Raw genomic sequence first — 19595 nt, 5'->3', positions numbered from 1 at the left:
TCACTTTTATGGCTGTACATGCAACTTAAATTTTTTTTTCTCTCCTACTTTCTGCTGAACAGGTAGCTTTTAAAACTTGGAAATGCTGTGACAAATATTTGTAATTAATACAGTGATGTTTTTCAAGGAGTAAAGAGTAATAGGAAGGATTGAAGGGAACTATACCAGCACTTCGAATTCAGAATTTGTGATGCTTAATGGTTCGACATTTATCTTTAGGTTGTTTGCAAATAAAGGGATCAATTTCATAAACAACTGAATATAAGATATTAGAGGGTTTCCTTACAGTGATCTTAAAGGTGCTATATGAAATGGCCCCTTTCCATCCTTATCTTTTGCCATGTTGGCACTCTGGTAATTCCTACAGCAAACCAACTGCTTTTTATTCCTCTGAGCATTTTTTCACTTGCCTTCCATTAATATTTATGAGAAGGGCCGTATCAGACTTATAGTTTCCTCCATGCCTAGGACATAAAGATACTTAACAAATGTTTATCAATGAATGTTGAATGCTTTCGAGCAGTTAGAATGGGGGTCCACAGACTTTTTCGTAAAGGGCCAAATAGTAAGTATTTTAGGCAATCCCTTTTGCAGTTTCTCAGCTCTGCCAGCTGTAACATAAAAGCAGTCAGACAATATGTAAATAAACCAATGTCACTGTATTTCAGTAAAGCTTGATTTGTGGGCACTGAAATTTGAATTTCATATAATTTTAATGTGTCACAAAGTATTATTCTTTTGATTTTTTTTCAACCATTTAAAAATGTAAAAACTATTGTTCAGGGGCTGTATATAGACTGGATTTTGACCTATGGGCTGTAATTTGCCAATCTCTTGGACACTGTATACGTGGCATCCCTCCCCCAACTTAGAAATATATTATGTTTAGAAAACTTTGTTCAGGAGCATTTTCTTATAGAATTATTGTCATATATGTGGGTTAAGTTCCTAGGCTAATCCACAAGCCTCTTTTACTTCCAGTGTTTGGATCTAGCGATACAACTTTATTTTACCCCTAAGAATAACTATGTCTGAGGGAAAATGGATTTAGTATTCCTTCTTGGACCAGAAGCAGCACATATTCTCCCCAGCACTCTCACAATTTCCTTCTTCCCTGCTCTGTCTTCTACCTGCTGGGCTTTGCATCCTAGGAGATGCTCTTCTAGGGGTTCCTGTAGGGTGGAATGGTAACAATACTAAAGCTTTCTGTGTGTGATCAGGGAGGAGAGCATGGGAAGAGAAAGGTGGAGAAAAAGGAGAGTGCAAAGTAGTTTCTTTTCAAACTGCAGGTCACAACCCATTTGAGGGTTGTAAATCAGTGTGAAGGGTCACCACAACAAAAAAGAAAGAAAATATTAGAACGAATCACACATAGCATAGTATTGTTTTGTGAAACTTCAATTATGTGTGTGATTGTATGTATATGTACTGGGTCATAATGAAAAACATATTTTTTACTGCAGTTTGTGGTCAGAAAAGTTTAAGAGCCTGTTTTCTATGGGTTTGGGTTACTGATCCCGAGTTTGTTTGTTTCCCTTACTGTATATGAGAGACACATGAAAAATGTAAAGGCAGCCTCTTGATTTTTTGCAACAGTACATTTTTGGTAATCAGCTACCTTATGAGGTAGTTAACTGTTTTTCAGATGAGAAAACAGGGTCATACAGCTAAAAAGCTCACGACTGGGATTGAAACAGAAGCTCACCTTATTTTAGAATATGTTCTTCCATTATACCATGTTATTTTCCCTGTAGGGAAAGAAGCCATGTACGACTTCCTTTGTGTTTCAGAGGACAAAAAATCATCCCAGTTGGTGGCAGCTCACTAGATTTCTTGAGACAAGGCATTGGCTTTAGTGATGGGACAGGGCCAGTGAAAGGTGTGAAGAGTATGATTAGGAATTCAGTAGAAAGGATAGCATAGTATGTAAGAGAGGAGGGATTTCACCTTTATTTTCTTCTTTCCCCTCTGTACTATCCCTGCTCCTTCATTCCTTACCACCAGTTGGGATCTTAATTCATGCTAGAAATAGCACAGAATTGAGGATGAGGTTTAGTGAGGAAGGGTAATATAATCATGTCTTTAGCTGAAAGGGGAATGAGGAGGGAAACCCAAGTAGCAGGGCCACCTGGCCACCCAGATGGGTTGGCTGTTCCCAGGTGGCAATTTACAAGTGGGTGTAGGTAAAACAGGGTGTGCTATTAATTGTGTTACAAGCAGAAGTCTTGGCTGTGGAGACTAGTAGCTTTGATATGCTAATTGAAAATAGTTCTTTTAAAAGTTATATTAAGGGAAAGCCTGTTTTAAACAACACTTGGTTAGTCCAGAGTCAGTTACCCATTTTAAGTACTTAAAAATTATAATACATGTCTTTTAAGAAATCTCTTGTTCTTAGTTTCTGGTAAAAACTAATTTATGTTGATTCTGATCTCTAACTTGATTTGGAATTGTTTTAGGAAGAAAAAGATTGATAAGAAGGCAATTCTTCACTAAAAAAGTAACAAAACTATAGCAGACAGGTTAATTAATTGAACAGAAAGATGAGAGACCCTTAGAGAATGTGTTCATCTTTTCCAGGCCGAGTTGAGATTCTTGCTTTTGCAATGGGAATTACTATTTCATAGGGAATGAGTTTTAACTATGTAGTATTATCTGAAAACCTAGACTTAATAATTTTTAGCCTTATCACTTACCCTTACAGTATTGCTTACCATTCTGTGTTAGAGTATCTTGTTAATGTGTCAGGCTCTCAGCTGACCCTAAGTTCTTACAGATTTCTTCAATGTAAAGTTAGTGTTCAGCTTAAGTTAAGAGTATTGAAGCCAGTTGGCCTGGTCCTCATCTGGAAAATGGAGATAATAAGGGTAACCTACTTTGTACAGTTGTTACAGAGTATAAATGAGTTGATATATGCAGTGTGCTTTGAATGATTTCTCACATGTAGTATTTTAAATAACAAAATAAATATTAATTGCTGATGCTGGTTGGTATTGCATACCAGTGTCTAGCTCTGAACTGTTTATTGAATATGAACAAACTTTAATGTAGTGAATGTATTAATACTACTGAGGGCATTCCAGTATATTTAGTGAGAAACTGTACCTTTGTAGATGGCCATGCTGTTTCGTTTAGGATGCAAATAGTGTTTGTTTTATTTATGATGTTTATATTTATTTGACTCTGATATAATTCTAGAACATCATCTGGTGTTTAGGGAAGAATACTAATATTTTCAATTATGTAATTTATTGGTATTGTTTTACATAATGACTTTGGGGAGGATCTTTTCAGAAAAGTGTAAAGTAGCATGTCATTCAGTAGCACACTGGTTGAGCATCGTGGATCTGAAAATCCGAAATTCGAAATTCTTCAGAATTCGAAACATTTTGTGTGACAGCGTGATGCTCAAAAAAAAAAAAAAAAAGCTCATTGGAGCATTTCAAATTTTGGATTTTCAGATTTGGGATGCTCAACTGGTATACCACAAATATTTTGAAGTCCAAACGAAAAACAAAAAACAAATCCAGAACACTTCTGATCCCAAGTATTTTGGATAAAGGATACTCAACCTGTATTACCTAATGAGAACACCTCAAAACCTTCCTTCCAAAGTGAGAGAAAGATAAAGCGATATGAATGTGTTAGGGGAATAACTGAAATTTCTAAAAAGTGTATATTGTTTTATTTTCTCAGCATCTGAATATCAACATTTCTGAGTAAACAGTTTCTTTCTTTTACAGTTTTCTCAGTGATTTCATGTCTGTTTCTATTTGATCCTATTTGAGCCTGTTTGAACTAGGTTCTGTGTTTTGTTTTGGTTTAACTCAAACCCTGAGATAATATAATCTGTCTTAAATCAGTAATCAGTGGAGCTATAGCTAAAACCCTGACTTTCAAGTTCAGTGTTTTTTTGTAGTAGTAAAAAATGCTTTCTGGCTTTTACAGAGTCCTCCTCCGCTGTCTCCCACCCTTAGTGTTTGCAGTGATTTATAGAGTTGGTCGCTTTGCAGATAATCTTTGTATCACACTTTGAGAAATCCATGTTTAGAATCTGGGGAGCCAGAAGTAGCAATATAGCAATAGGAAGCACCAAAGTGAACTCTAATTCTGGGCAGATTTTTTTTTTTTTTTTTTTTTTGAGGGGGGTTCTTACTTGGCTAGCTTGATGTTATAACTATAAATCCACACATGATAATTGTTGCCTGAAGTAAATTTGTGGGTAAATCCTGCCGTTGATTGCTGAAGTGCTTTTCTCAATCACTTTTGCTCTTAAGAACATTTAAAATTGTTTTCCTAATGGGCCATTGCCAGATCAGTCTCATTACACATGTGCCAGAATTTTACATTATTTTCACATTACTACATTTCTTTGGTCAAAATTGGAACTGGTAAGTTATGTCACAGCACAACCATGATGTATAACAATACTATTGCTAATGATTACCATTTGTAAAAACTATCATTAACAACCACCACTTAGAGCATGTTCAATGCTAAGTGCTATTAAGTTTTCATGATAGTGTGACTGACTAACCCTGTGAGATACTTGTTATCCTCATTTTATAAATAAGGAAACAGACTCAGTGACTTGCCTAAGGCTACGTAACTAAGTAAGTAGCAGAACTTAGGTCTGTAAGGCATAAATCTATTTGATGGACTCTATTCTAGTATGCTAAAGTATGAGTTACCAATTTCAGGACTGTGTGATGTTTTCTGAACCTGTTCTGCCAAGGTTCCCCATCCTGCTCACGCTAACAGCAGCTACTGTAGCTACTGTTGCCAGCACCCCTGGAAGCCTGTGATGTGGTGAAAACTGCTGACTAGTCAAACTGAGGTGAATGATGGTCTGCTGTGTTTCCTGTGGCTGATATAGCAGAGCTTTCTCCAACTCTGAAATGAAAGTACACTTGACCCTTGAACAGTGTGGGGATTAGGGGTGCTTGACCCCCTGATTGAGATTGAAAATTCAGGTATAACTTTCGACTGCACCAGAACTTAACTAATAGCCTGTTATGGACTGGAAGCCCTACTGATGACATAAGTCGATCAACACATGTTTTGATTGTTATATGTATCATATATACTATTTTCTGTGTTATATTGTATTATGATAAGGAAGCTAAAGAAAATGCTGTTAAGAAAAATAAGGGAGAGAAAATATTTTTACTCTTCATTAAGTGAAAATAGATAAGTCTTGCTATCTCAGGGATGGCAGAGGTAGAAGAAAGTCTGCATACAGATGAATTCTCACAGTTTAATCCTGTGTTTGAGAGTTAGCTGTAATTGTTTGTCCACAGCTGCTTTAAAAACTGAGTAACTGGCCTGGTGCAGTGGCTGTCACTGGTAATCCCAGCGCTTTGGAAGGTGGGTGGATCACCTGAGGCCGGGGTTCAAGACCAGCCTGGCCAATATGGTAAAACCCCGTCTCTACTAAAAATACAAAAATTAGCTGGGCACGGTGGTGCATACCTGTAATCCCAGGTACTTGGGAGGCTGAGGCAGGAGAATTGCTTGAGCCCAGGAGGCGGGGGTTGCCATGAGCCGAGATTGCGCCATTGTACTCTAGCCTGGGTGACAGAGCAAGACTCTGTCTCAAAAAAACAAAACTGAGTAACAGAAATTGTTCCTTTTGGTTGTATAGTGAGCCAGAATTAGAACTTTGGTCAGAATTCATTTACTCTGATCACCACTTGAGTAATTAGTGAATCAAATGTTCAAAGGAAATGCATCTTTTTGAAATGATTATACCTTGACTCAGATAAGTTGAATTAAGTGAAATTTGCTCATGTAGAAGAAAACAGGTCTATGTTGCTTTTGACTCATATTTAGAAAATAATTTAATGATAGTGGTCGTTAATTGCTCATTGGTGCCAGTTTCCTGTGTTGGGGGAGTGAGGAAGAACATGTTAGGTAAGTATGAATGGTTCTGGCATTGGGATTTGTGGTTCCCCTCTCCACATTATTATTAAGACAAATTGATTAAATGATGTAGTATACTTTGTTTTTCCAAATTGAAGGACCCCAACTTTCTGTTACTGTAACTTTTTGGGGGAGGGAGACAGAGTTTTGCTCCGTCACCAGGCTGGAGTGCACTGGCACTATCTCGGCTCACTGCAACCTCCTCTTGCCAGGTTCAAGCGATTCACCCACCTCAGCCTCCTGAGTAGTTGGGATTACAGGCATGTGCCACCATGCCCAGCTAATATTTTTTGTATTTTTATTAGAGATGAGGTTTCACTATGTTGGCCAAGTTGGTCTGAAAACTCCTGACCTTGTGATCTGCCCACCTTGGCCTTCCAAAGTGCTGGGATTACAGTTGTCAGCCACCACACCAGGCCTGTTATTGTAAGCTTTTTTTTTTTTTTTTTTTTTTTTTTAAAGCAGAGTCTCATTCTGTTGCCCAGACTGGAGTGCAGTGGTGTCATCTCAGCTCACTACAACCTCCACCTCTTGGGTTCGAGTGATTCTCTTACCTAGCCTCTTGAGTAGCTAGGAATATACAGGTGCCTGCCAACACACCCAGCTAATTTTTGTATTTTTAATAGAGACAGGGTTTCACCATGTTCCTCAGGCTGGTCTTAAACTCTTGACCTTGTGATCTGCCCGCCTCGGCCTCTCAGTGCTTGGATTACAGGCGTGAGCCACCTCGCCCAGCCTACTGTAACTTTTAAAGTATTGATTAGCTTGCAGAAACTGAAATCTCTTATATCTGTGTGTTTTAGGCAAGGGAATATGAGTAAAAGGTGACAAAGGAGTAGTGAAGACAAGTAGCAAATCCCTAGGGACTTTATTTGAATCAAGTGATTGAATTAATAGAAAAACAAATACCATAGCCATAATCCATTTAGTTATAATTTCCATTATAATTAAACAATAATCCATTTAGTTGTTGAAATCAACCAGGAATTAAGGAGACCCTGCTATGTTCTGTTCAGTGTGCCAAGTACTATGGAGCTTACAAAAAGAGTATAAAGTTTTTAATTGTCTAAGAAAACATTCACTTTAGCATGATAAACCATATACTCTAAAAATGCTCATTTGGAAACAAAAAATGCAATATGAAAACGTGAGATACATTGATTACTAAGATTAATGATATCTGCCACCCTAAGTACTTTTTTTTTTTTTTTTCCCGGAGGTTTGGTGTATCTTTTAGGACTTCACTAGGTGAGGGATGCATTTCAGATTCTACTTGATCTAGTCGTTTGAATTCTTGGCCTTGTCTCTTTCTGAATTTATTGCTGCTAAAATAAAAGCACCATGAGGATAGGGATTGTGGCCCTCATGTTTATCACCATAGTCCTAGTGTCCGCTGCTCAATAAATACTGTTGAGTAAATTAATGTCAAAGTCTTCCTTTTTCCTCTCACCATCCAGTTTCATCAAATGGCTCCTCTGTATGCGGCTCCACATCTGTACCTTTTGTTCCCTCTTTAAACAACTATTAATCTAAAGTAAGCGACATAATTCTCCTAAAGATTAAGGATTTTTTAGTAGCCTAATCTAAAGGATTCTTATTAGTTATATTTGATTATGAATTGACTTTTCCGTAAGTATGACGTTATTGTCTGCCTGTTCCTTCTCAAAAGTTCTGTTGTCCTGTTACACTCCCAATTCTGTAGTCCCTTGCTACCTCATTATTCATTCTGCCCATCCTTTTTGTATTGCTGTTTCTCAGAGTTTAATCCTTAATGGAATTTTGCTCTACATACTCTTCCTGTTGAAGTAATCCCATCTCATCTTCACTTTTTCACTAAGTGTAGGAGATGTCAGAGTTATCTTGCTGATTCCGATGTCCCTTCAGACTTATTTATTAGTCATTTAGTAACCATTAAGTATATGTCAGAACTGTGAGAAGAGATGAATAAGACACGGTCTTTACCCAAGAGGATTCATAGCCTACTGGGAGGAGAATGATTAGTAAACCAGCATTTATGAAGCACATGGTATCTGTGTTAGAGTGCCTTGGGATTGCAGAAGAAGCTTTTAAAGACAGGCTAGGTAATTTTTCCCATAAGGACACTTGAGGTGATCTTGAAGAATGGATGATTAGGAGTTCACCAGGTAAATAGAGAGGGAGGAATATTTTATATTGTCTCTGTCAGGCTTGGTGAGTGTGCTCCCTGGTCATGAGACAGGTCAGTATGGACAAGTTTTCCAAGACCTCAGGACAGTTAGAGAGTAAGCCCAGGGGAGTCAATGTGATGGCCAGCAAAATGGTATCAAGCATTAAAGCCAAAGGGATAGAAATGACCAAGAAAACAGGGGAGTTAATAACAAACAAAATACATGACTACTCAAAGCAGTGTATTAAGGGAATAAGTTAGATTAAGACTCTGAAAATGGCGTGTGCTGGGGTTGTCCTTTTCAGTGATACTTGTATATCACCGTAGTCGTCATTACTACGTCATGACAGATTAAAGCAGTGCTTCTCCAGCTTTAATATGCATAGGAATCACATGGACTTACTGTTAAAATGCAGATTTTGATTTGTTAAGTCTGGAGTGGGACCTGTGGTTCTGCATTTCCAAGAGGCTGCCGGTAATGCCATGCTTGGTTCAAGGACTGTACATTCAGAAGAAAGAGATTAAAGGAGCCAAGAATGGCCAAATGCGGAAGAAACGATTTATACAGGCACATAAATAATTATGTGTTTGAGGAACTGAGGTTAGTTCAGGACACTGAGATCTTAAGTCACATATGGAGCTTGGAGCAGTGATGGGGGACAAATCTGCAAAGGTGTGTAGGGGTGAGGTCATGAGGGGCTGGATTTGCTAGGGAGTGTTAATTTTGTTCCGAAGGCTGTGAAAGGGCCATTTTTGAGCAGAAGAGTACTATTATCATTAATGCTTTAGAATGAAGAGTTGAGTTAGGTTTTTTATCAAGTTGAGTTCAAAGTACTTGTGGCATATTCTGGTAGGGATATCAAATAAGTAGTAGAGGTATATCTAAGCTGTACAGAGATTTGAGTATTCAGGAATAGATGTACAACATGAAATCAACTAGGCAGAATGAGGAATGAAAAGATACTAAATATCTAACTGGAGAACGCTGTCATTTTCAGAGCAGGGAGAGAAATTGAAGAGCTTGTAGAGTAGACCAAGGTGTGTTCAGAAAGGTAGAAGGAAAACAAGTATCATTTCATTGTAAGAAATCTAGATGGAAAAAGTATTAAAAAATGTCATATCTAATAATATAGAGCCTGAAAAGTCACCACTAGATTTATCAATTAGGACATTATTTGTAACTTTAGCAAGAGGCATTTAGGTAAAGTGGTGTAGACAAAAACCATGTTATAGGAGATGAGTAGTGAAATGTAGATGAGGAGGTAGTTTCAGCTGTGGTATGTTACTTTTCAAGAAATGTTGGCCTAGAAGGGATGTAAAGAGGTGGGGAAGAAAGACAGGATCAAGATGTTTCTGTGCTCGAGAGTTAGGTTCAGGAGAGAGCTTACAGAAAGGGGAAAATTAAAATTGAAATCATTTAGAGCCAGAGACTTGGCTGCCATTTTCAGTGTGTTCTTCGTACTGTTCTTCAAAATCCAAGCAATATCTAAGTCTTGTCAATTTGGCTTTCCAGATATTTATTGAGTCCATACTTGCTTCTTTCCCATGACCAGTGTGTTAGTTCCATCCTTACCATCGCTTGTCTGGATTCTTAAGTGGACTTGTTCCTTCCTTACTCCAGAAACAAAACAAAGTAAACAAAAAAGCACCAGGGAAACAGAAAGCTTGCCTTCTACACTCTTTGCTAGAAACTGTGGAGATTATAGAAACTAAGGGATCTATCAAAATGTACAGATCTGCCCCTGACAGTTAACTTCTTAAAACCCCTCACTCACTTCTTGTCACTTACAAGTGATGAAGGTCAAGCTTTTTACCATGACACACAGTAACCCCCAAGATTATTCTTTTCCAGCTTCATTTCCTGCCACTTACTGCCTCCCACTTTGATCTTATAACACTAGAAAACCTCTTATCTCTACTACCCTTGTGCCTTGAGCCTCTACACTCCACTGATGTAGTTCCTGCAATTCCTGTGGGACACCTTTCTATCTCACCTCTTCCCTAACTAGTTGTTAGATGCTCTGTGTTCCCATAGCACCTTATTTATTTACTGATTGTTACACTTTCTACATTATTAGTATTTTCTCTACCTTTCTCTCTTCCTGTTAAATAACTTAACAGGTTTTTCTCATTCATCTCTGTATCCTCTGTGAGTGGCTCCGCACTGGTGGAATTGGTGCTCAGTTTATGTTCACTGAAATGCGAAAATAATAATACAAGGAGGTAGTGGCATTTGACTGGACCTGGGAAGAATGACAGGATGTCACCAAGTCCCTTTGTGGCTAGCATACACAATCATCTTGAGGCAGTCAAGATGATAGTGTTTATAGATATGCTGAATACTCCTTTTGGACAGGAGAGGAGAGGTAGAAAATGTTATGGCACATAAAATTAGAAAAATAAGTTGGGGACAGATGAAATAGAGACTTAGATGCCATGTTTTAAGGTTTTTCTTTCCTTTTTTTCTGCTGTAGCAATGGGCAGCCTTTGCGAATTCTTACAAAGTAGGAAGTAACACCAACTTGTGAATTTTGAGGAAAGGCTCTGTATTTTCTGGACCATATCTGATGTGGGTAATCTGGTAGGGTTTTTTTTTTTTTTTTTTTTTTTTTTTTTTTTAATGTGTGTGTGCAAAGTTTTAGTCATTTCTGGTTTTGTTATTTTTTATTTATTTATTTATTTTTTGAGGCAGGGTATCCTTTTGTAGCCCAGTCTGGAGTGCAGTGATGGGAACATGGCTCACTGCAGCCTCAACCTCTCAGGCCCAAGCAATCCTCCTCTTACCTCAGCCTCCTGAGAAGCTTAGAACCATAGGCATGCCACCATACTGGCTAATTTTTTAATTTTTTTTTTGTAGAAATGGGGGTCTTGCCATGTTTCCCAGGCTGGTCTCCACCTCCTGGGCTCAAGCAATCCTCCTGTCTTGGTTCCTCAAAGTACTGGAATTACAGACATGAGCCACCATGCCCAGCCTTTATTTTTATTTTTTTGTTTCCTTGCTAAAGATAAGATATTTTGTTTTTGTTTTTGTTTTTGTTTCAGTTCTCTTTCTAAAGATTATAGCATGTTGCCCATTTTGGGTCTAAGTACTTTCTGTCACTGTTCTTTCATATCTTTCAAAGCAGTTCTTGACGACTAGATTTCTCTCAGAGAGAATTATTTAATAAAATACCTTGCATTATTTTTTTCTTTAATATTAGAGAATATTCTAATACCTACTTTCATATTTCTTAGAGAACTTTCTACATTTGCTTCCTTTTGGCTTGGTAACTTGCTGCTCAGAATTGCTTGTTGAAATCCGTAAACCTAGAGGTGTTACTATAAATATGCTTTTCTAGGTTATTTGTAAAAGTGTTGAAATTGATTTTGCATCATTCATAGAGACTGACTATTCTTCCCTGACGTTTGCTTATTCCCTTAAGCCAATATCCAGTTTATGATTGCAAGAACCTCACAGTTATATTTGGGTGTGTTTAAATGTGGTGTTGTGAAGTTGTGGAAGGAAATCCAGGGACTGAATGTGTTTGGGGAACTGTTAGATAAGATTAGGTTAAATAGGGGAATAAAATAAAGAGTAAGAGCCATTGAAAAGCAATGTGCCTTTTATTTTGTTTCTGTGGAGAAAACAGAAAGCTGTGGCCTATGCTTATGCTCTAGTTGAAGGGAGAATTCTATATATAAATCAACAGTAAATGTTACAATATAGTTTATATTTAAATGCAAAATTGCATGAGAAACCAGATGAATACCAGCTGAGTAACTAAGAAATCCAGGACAAAGAAAAATCAAGAGGCAAAGTAGGCTGGAAAGCTTCATGAAGGAAATGGGACTTCAGTGAACCTTGGAAGATGAGTTAAAATCTAGATAGCTGGAAAAGTGGTTGTGGTGGGAGGGGTGAGAAGTTGCTGTGAAGGCAAGGGTAGAGGCATGAACTAAGATGGGGTGGGACAATATGGGAACAGCATGTTTGCAGTGTAGGGTTTTGAACCGGGTTAGGAAGGTAAGCTATTGCCACGTTATTTATGTAGGTACTTGAACGTCCAGTAAAAGAGTTGGAAAAGTGTTTGGGGCTATATGAAGGGGCATAGGGGTTGAAGGGGGATATGGGAGGATGTATGAGGAGGTGGAATGTGAGGTATATGGGGGATGTGAAGGTGTCTCAGTTGTGTGAGAGGGTCTTAGTGTGTGTGTATTCTCTAAAGCAAAAGAAAATTAGTAGAGGGAAAAATGTCTGACATAAAAGAAAACCTATATCCTAAATGCCTATTAGTCATTGTGGTATTTTCATGTAGCATAACATTAAATTAAGCGTTGGCCTGGTTTTTCCTCTCTTTAATATTCTACCTGGTCATCTTTACTTGTTATTAATTTCGTAAAAAATGCTACTTTTAATCTGAAATAACTCTGTGTATCTGCCCTTTTTTGATTTAGTCTTTGGGTGAAGTATACCTTGCCAGAATGCTGAATTTAACATGCCACTTCTGATTTTTCTTGTTAGAGTGTTTGAGTCTTGAGAGCAGATGTCACATTTCGTACAATTCTTTGGCCTGTCTAGTACCCCGTGGGCTGCCCAGTATGGAGTTGGCACTAAGTATTGGAGATCTATGCGTTAACCCTACATCTTCAGGCTTGATAATTTATAAAGTCAGTATGCAGTAAGTCTGAATATCATAGGTAATTATAGTGAGTCTTTTAGTTGCCAGAACTGTTTACCCTGATTTATCTCATTTCATTCTCCTGTTTAATCCACTGACTATATCGTGAAGACGACCCCATTTTTCTTTCTTCCCTTTTAATGAGTTTCCTTTTTCATTACTTCTCAGTACAGACTGCTTTCTGCATATGTGCCATTCTTTTCCCTGAGTACCCTCTTCCTTCTTTATATACTTCTTTTTATACTTTCCATATATAGCTAGAATCTTTTTCATATACTGCTTCTATGAAGCCTTTTTTAATTAATCTTTTTTATCTCTTTTAGTCTTTCTTTATATTCCTTAGGTATTTTGTTTGCCAATAAGCTATAAATTATTTTCAATAATTTCTAAATTTTTGATACGTTTGATATTCAGAATGAATTGCAGATTCCTCAAGGGCAGAAAAAGACTATTCTATTTCTTTTGGTGTGTTTCCATAATGTTTTGCATATTCTGAGCATTTAGATATGGTTATTGTTACAAACTCAGTCTCCTCTTCTGTGCCCAGAGCTCTTGTGTGGAAAGGTACCTCCCCTGCTTTATTAAGTTCTTTGGCTCTCAGACTTGATTTAAAAAAAAAAAAAATACACATTTTCTAGGAAGAAGTTGTTTTTCCTTTCTCTTTGTCAATGTTGAGTAAATGCCAATGAATTAATATATTAATACTAATTAAATTAGTGATTGAATAAGCTTTATTCTGCGCTTAGCTCCTGCTAATAATTTTCTTTGCATTTTAATACCTAAATTCTAAGAACCTGAAGGGACATCAAGAAATAATTTAATTTGGTCTGCTTTTAGGTCATGGTTTTATTCAAATAAGAACATTTGCAGAATAGCTTAGATGTCTTTGTATTTATATATATATATGATATATAAAATTATATTTTTATGTCAGATATATCAATATTTTGTGGAAAAAAAGTAAAAAGAAAAAATATCCTATTTGCTCTATGTTCTAGCAAGCAAAAGCGTAGAATAGCTGCTCTTAGGCCTTGCACTGCTTTTTCAGTTTCAATAGAATTGAGCAGATATATATTGAAAAACTCATTGTATAATAATCTGAGGACTAAGTCCCCTTGTTAGCCATCTGTCAAGGTTTAATTTAAAGACAAACTTGCCTTCTACTCTTTGGGGTCACCTAGAGAGCTGCTTAAATTGCCATCTTCTTGTTCTTCTTTCAATTGACATCTTGTAAATTTTTCTACTCATTCCTCTCTCATTTCTTTCTCCCAATTTGTTTGTTCATTGGTCTTTGGCATGAGTAGGAGAAAAATAATTTGTTGAATGCCTACTTTATTAGAGATTTTTAGTTATGAAGATTGCTTGTTGTCTGATTGCTTGCTCTCGATGCAAGTTATTTTACCCAACATAGTGACAAACCTGATCATATACTTTGCATTTTCTCCTTTGAGTTCACGTTAAAAATGTGGAGGCCATGGTTTGATACATATTTATTCTACCACAGCAAAATTTTAATGATTGATAGCTGACACTTTTGCGTCTACCAAAAAAAGTCATAAATTATTTTTTCCACATTAGACATGGTATGTAAAGCCCAATTAAAAGTAAGCCATGCCTTGGTTCAAAAAGCTTCTTTTTATGTCTTAATGGAAAATTAATATTATAGATACTCATTGTATTGTGTAATTGATTTAAAGCATTGATAACTTACGTTGTGCTTTATATTTTCAGAATATTTTTCAACCGACATTTCTCTCTTTTGCCCCATTTCTAGTCTGGCAGCAACAGACTGCAGTGATTTTTTTTTATTTGATGTTTTCGTGTATTACAAACATCTACAAATGTTGTACTTTGACAAATTCAAGAAAGTTGTCATTGATGCATTTATTGGCCCATACAATTAAAGAAGTATTGGTTTGACCTCTTCCTTTGACATACATGCTACTAGATGACCATGGTAAAAGTCTGTGGTCCCTGAGTCATTTAGTTGAGCAGGATTTTTGGTAGATGTTTAAATGCATCTTTTCTGAAAATTATGATTTTTTTCTTAACACGTCTTTTAACTCTCAACATTTTGTATGCACTTAATTTTACATGTAGATATTTATGAATAGAAGTTATATTTGTCTTTCTAGAGTTTGAAGGATTTTCTTTTTCCTTTACTTTACCTTCTTGGAGGCACCTTTTGAGTACACGAGAGAGAGCAATAAGAAAAGTTCCAGAGAACAATTTCCAAGTATAGGATAAGACTATTTCTAGGGTAGGCAGGGTGGTTTATGTGTTCATTTGTTTGACACCTGTGCCCATTTGTTTGACATTTGCATTGGAGACATTCATCATCACATATATTATTTGTGATGAAACATGATTTTAAATTTTTTAATTGGATGAACTAGTTGATACAGCTTTGAGGAAATGATTGAACAGATAGAGGGGCTATGTTCTAAGAATGCCTCATATGGCATATGCTATAATGAGATCATTGGGCCAATGAAGAAGCTTAGCACTATGGAGTGTCTAGAGCGGTGCTACAGAAGAAATACGATGCAAGCAGCAAATGTGAGCCAAAGAAAGAAATTTCAGATTTTCTAGAAGCCACATTAAATGTTTTAAAAATAAAATTAATTTTAGTAATGTATTTTCTTTAACACAGTATATTCAGAATATCATTTCAACATATAATCAGTATGAACATTATTAATGTGAGGTTTTTTGGTACTAAGTTTTTGAAATCCAGTGTGTATTTTATACTTGTGGCACATCTCAATTCAGATTAGCCACTTTTCTAGGGCTTTGTAACTACACATGCTAGTGGCTACTGTATTGTACAGCTAAAGTCTAGAGCATTTGGTGAAATTGTGAAATTGTGATGATGCCAGGAAATTGGGGAAAGTATAACAGGAGCAAATACACATCTCTAAGACAGACCTTGTGCAGGCAATTCTAAATGAAATGGTATCTGTATACTTTTTGGAAAGAGTCAGAAACTTGTGTGAAATGAAACTTTGATGATGGTGAAACCATTTGGAAGATGAGATCAGCAGAGATTCAAAAGAAAATGAAAATAGGAAATGGCAGAACTTGGCAATGGCTAATACTCTATAAGAAGGCCAAAATATAATAGTTGGTTATCTTTTTAAGAAAAACATCTTTTTCATCCAAGGACTTTTTAGCTTAGGCTGTGTCATTACATAGCATGGAGAAGAGAGGTAGTTCTTGGATATTCATGATACCCTAGAGCAGGAGTCCCCAAACTGCGGCCCCCTAAGGCCATTTATCCGCCCCCCACCGCACTTCAGGAAGGGGCACCTCTTTCATTGGTGGTCAGTGAGAGGAGCACAGTATGGCGGCCCTCCAATGGTCTGAGGGACAGTGAACTGGCCCCCTGTGTAAAAAGTTTGGGGATGCCTGCCCTAGAGAAACCATTGGGATGACCAGATAAAATTGATTGTAGAGGAATAATGCGGATAGCAGGGTGGCATGGAGGGTGATTTATGCTAATATAGTAGAGAGGAAGATGTAAAGGTAAATGATTGATTTTTATAAAGTAAGAACTGGACAAAGTTCTTGGTGACTTAAGAGCAAATGAAAGATTAGACAGAATTTATTGCTTTGACAGTGAGTAAGAGGACCTAGTGATAGGGACTTTGGTCACAGTATATAAGTGGGTAAGAGCTCATGCACTTAACTTTAATCCTGTTTTGACCACTTAACTTTGTATTTCTTGGCAAGTTACAGTTATTCAAGTCTCAGTTTTTATATCCATAAAATAGACAGAAACAGTATCTACTTCATAGAATTACATGGATTAAATGAGATTATGTATGTAGTGACCTTGACTAGTATGACACATCTTCCTGTTATTTCTCTTATTTTGGGGTATCCAGAGGGGAAATAAAGAGTTACCATCAGGTTTTGTTTGAATACATGTTTATACTACATCTTCTAAGCTTTTACCCTTAAAGTAGTTTTCAGAGTTCAGCTTGGTGAAATCTCTTGATTAGTAGTTGATGAAAATTTCTTTATACATAATTCCTATTAGGTGAAAAAAGAGGTTTCTAAGTCTCATTTTGTGATTGGTGTTGATAATGAAAATGAGAACAGAGGTCTGGGATTGAGTTTCAGCTCCACCATATAATGATGTAATCATTTCACCTCTCTGGGTCTTAGTAGGACTTGAATTGAGTATTTTTCAAACTGTGGTGTGAGGACCTCTAGCATTAGCATCGCTTTGGATGTTAGATAATACAGATTTTGATCTACATCTTAGGCCTACTGAATCAGTCTCTGAAAGTAGAGCTAAGGAAGTGTTATTTAACTTCAAATATAGCTGTTGCATATCACATCCAATTGGAGAACTACTAGAATGGATGATTCTAAGATCTGGTATGGTTCAAGATGAATCTACTCACTGTACTAATAAATCTAGAGTAGGAGTTGGGTAGGAATAATAATACCTGTTCCTGTTTACACTGTAGGATTGTTGTGGGGGGATCAAATAAGACATTTTTAAGTTTGTAAAAGTAGGTTTAAGTTAAAAGATATTTGAAGTTTAGACACCTGTAGATTATAATATCTAAAGGGCAGTGACTTTTCTGTACTAGGTGAGTCTAGGTGGATCATAGTTCTCATTAAGTAGTTTTTGATGACAAATTTCCAATCCACCAAATTATGAGCTTATTTTTATCTCTCATCTTCATTTAATTATTTGCTTCTTTAGTCGTGTAGAGATGAAGTAGGATTATAGGCATTCAAACAAGATGGATATATAATTTGAAATACTAATATCTGCTCTAATTTTTAAATTTAGAGGTTTAGAGTGTGTTAGTATTATAAATTTTTTTTTCACAATCTCTGTAACTTTAATCATTTAAGTACATTGTTCTGTTTAAGGATTATCTGTAATCTACTCATAATACTCCTTTTCTGTCAGTTAACCCCTTCTGCTCTCAATAAATGATAAAACCAATCTAGAACAAAAACATACCCTATCATGAGTGTCCTTTATGTGAATAAAATACAATCTTCCATTTTCTTCATTTCTGGAGAAATAGATATGCTCCCTTATTGAGCAGTGTAACTACTTTATGTTCATTACAGTGTTTCATGCTTTAAAAATTTTACTTAATCCTGCACATAATAGAATCTCTCCTCACGCCATGGAAATAGAAAAGCTGCTTATTAAAAATGCAGAGCGTCCCCCGCCCCCCATGGAAATAGAAAAGCTGCTTATTTAAAATGTAGAGCCCCAGATGAACAGTACACTTTGGGAGAATTTCAGTGGATCTGGAATAGGCCTGGAAATCAGCATTTTGGCTATTTGGAGGTTGTGCACTTTGAGAAACATTGCTCTGTTTCTTATTACCTCCAGAGGCATAAATATGTAGGTACTGGCTGCATAAAATAGGAATGGTATGCTTCCAGTTCGAAAATGAACATAAAAATGTTGTACATCAGAACTCCATGTATGTTTGTATATGTTTTCCATAGGGGCTCAAGATGATATTAGCACAGATGTCACAGGTCACAGCTGTTTAGTATTACAGAAAACATTTTTATAAAAAGATCATACGACATGGTAGCCTCTCAAAGTTTATACTTCTTTTAGCTGCGAAGTATAAACTTTGAGAGGCTACCTTTTTAGGTTAGCTTCAGGGATCCAGAAACATTACCATCCATTAGAGAGAATTGTTTAAGATTATGTGGCAAAATAAAGAGGGAAGCAGAAATAGAATAGACAGTGTACTTCTGTTAGTAAAATGTACTTATATAAAGAATAACTATTGATAATAACTTCATTGCATGCCTAGTACTGTGCTCTTGGAAGCATCTTCTGCAGCACTAGTGTCCACCGCTTAACAGCATTAAATGATACTGGCATTGCCTTCCTTCCAGTCAATCCTTAGTTTTTGGTCTTCTTGCCTCTTTTTCATTTAAATAATCCACTCATTGGTACTCTGTTCTTGTACTTGGTCTCATATTTTTGGCCTCCCTGACTTCTTGCTTTTCTTTTTTATTGTATAGTATAATTATAAAATGAATAAAATAGCTTATAAGAGAAAATATAAAATAAAAAGTGAGCAAAAAATAAAATCCCGTTTTCTTTATACCAGTGTTGTTGCCTTTTCTATTAGGTATTTACCCCAAAATCATGCGTTGAGGCATGTATCTTAGCCTTGAGGTTGAGATATGTGCCATAAATTGCTTATTTATATTTTTAAAAAGCTAATATTAAAGGCTGAGATCTTGGACTGTGTGGCATCTAGGGACATATCTCATCAGCCTATCACTGTCATTCACTTCATCAAACTTACAAGGCTTTTCGCACCTGTAGACATGTAAGTTCCTCTTGGGCTTATTGCAGTGGTCTTCTTAATTTTTTTTTTTTTTTAAAGCAGAATTGTTCTTCACTAGAAATTGGGGAAGGTGGATGAAAGTGATAAGAAGTATGTGAGTTCTACTAGGAATTGGTATTCAAATTTAGTGGAAGGTCAGGGATTAGAATTGGACTCATCCACCAGCCAGCTATTTAAATTGAAAGCAATTCCGATGGATACAGTTGTTCTCTCTTTCCTTTCAACTACATTTTGTCTTCTTTTCTTCTTTTGTGTTGCTCCTGTTCCTTCCCCATATCCTCAGTGCACAGATAGACCACTGAGTTTGAAAAGAGGTAACTGGTAGCCTTATTATTAAAACTCCTGTGTCTCTCTGTTACTTTCTTCTACACACGTCTTGATCTCAGGATTTCATGTTCTGTGCAGACCTGAACCTAAAAATTGGCAGCAGTGGCCTTATCTCATTTTTGGCACTCCAAAAGTAGTTTTTAACCTGGAGAAAAGTGCCCTATTATTTGAACTTCTTTGAATCTTATTTTG

The 19595-nt window shown here is 36.6% G+C and overlaps 1 protein-coding gene across 2 annotated transcripts in view; it reads left to right on the top strand.

The window, feature by feature from the left end:
• ACVR2A (activin A receptor type 2A) overlaps nucleotides 1-19595 on the top strand; it is an 86038-nt gene that overhangs the window by 13870 nt on the left and 52573 nt on the right. The window lies entirely within an intron of this gene.

The sequence above is a fragment of the Saimiri boliviensis genome, chromosome 5, assembly GCF_048565385.1.
Source record: "Saimiri boliviensis isolate mSaiBol1 chromosome 5, mSaiBol1.pri, whole genome shotgun sequence".
Classification (NCBI taxonomy): Eukaryota; Metazoa; Chordata; class Mammalia; order Primates; family Cebidae; genus Saimiri; species Saimiri boliviensis.
Note: the sequence above shows the minus strand (reverse complement) of the source record. Positions and strands in the feature narration are given on the sequence as shown.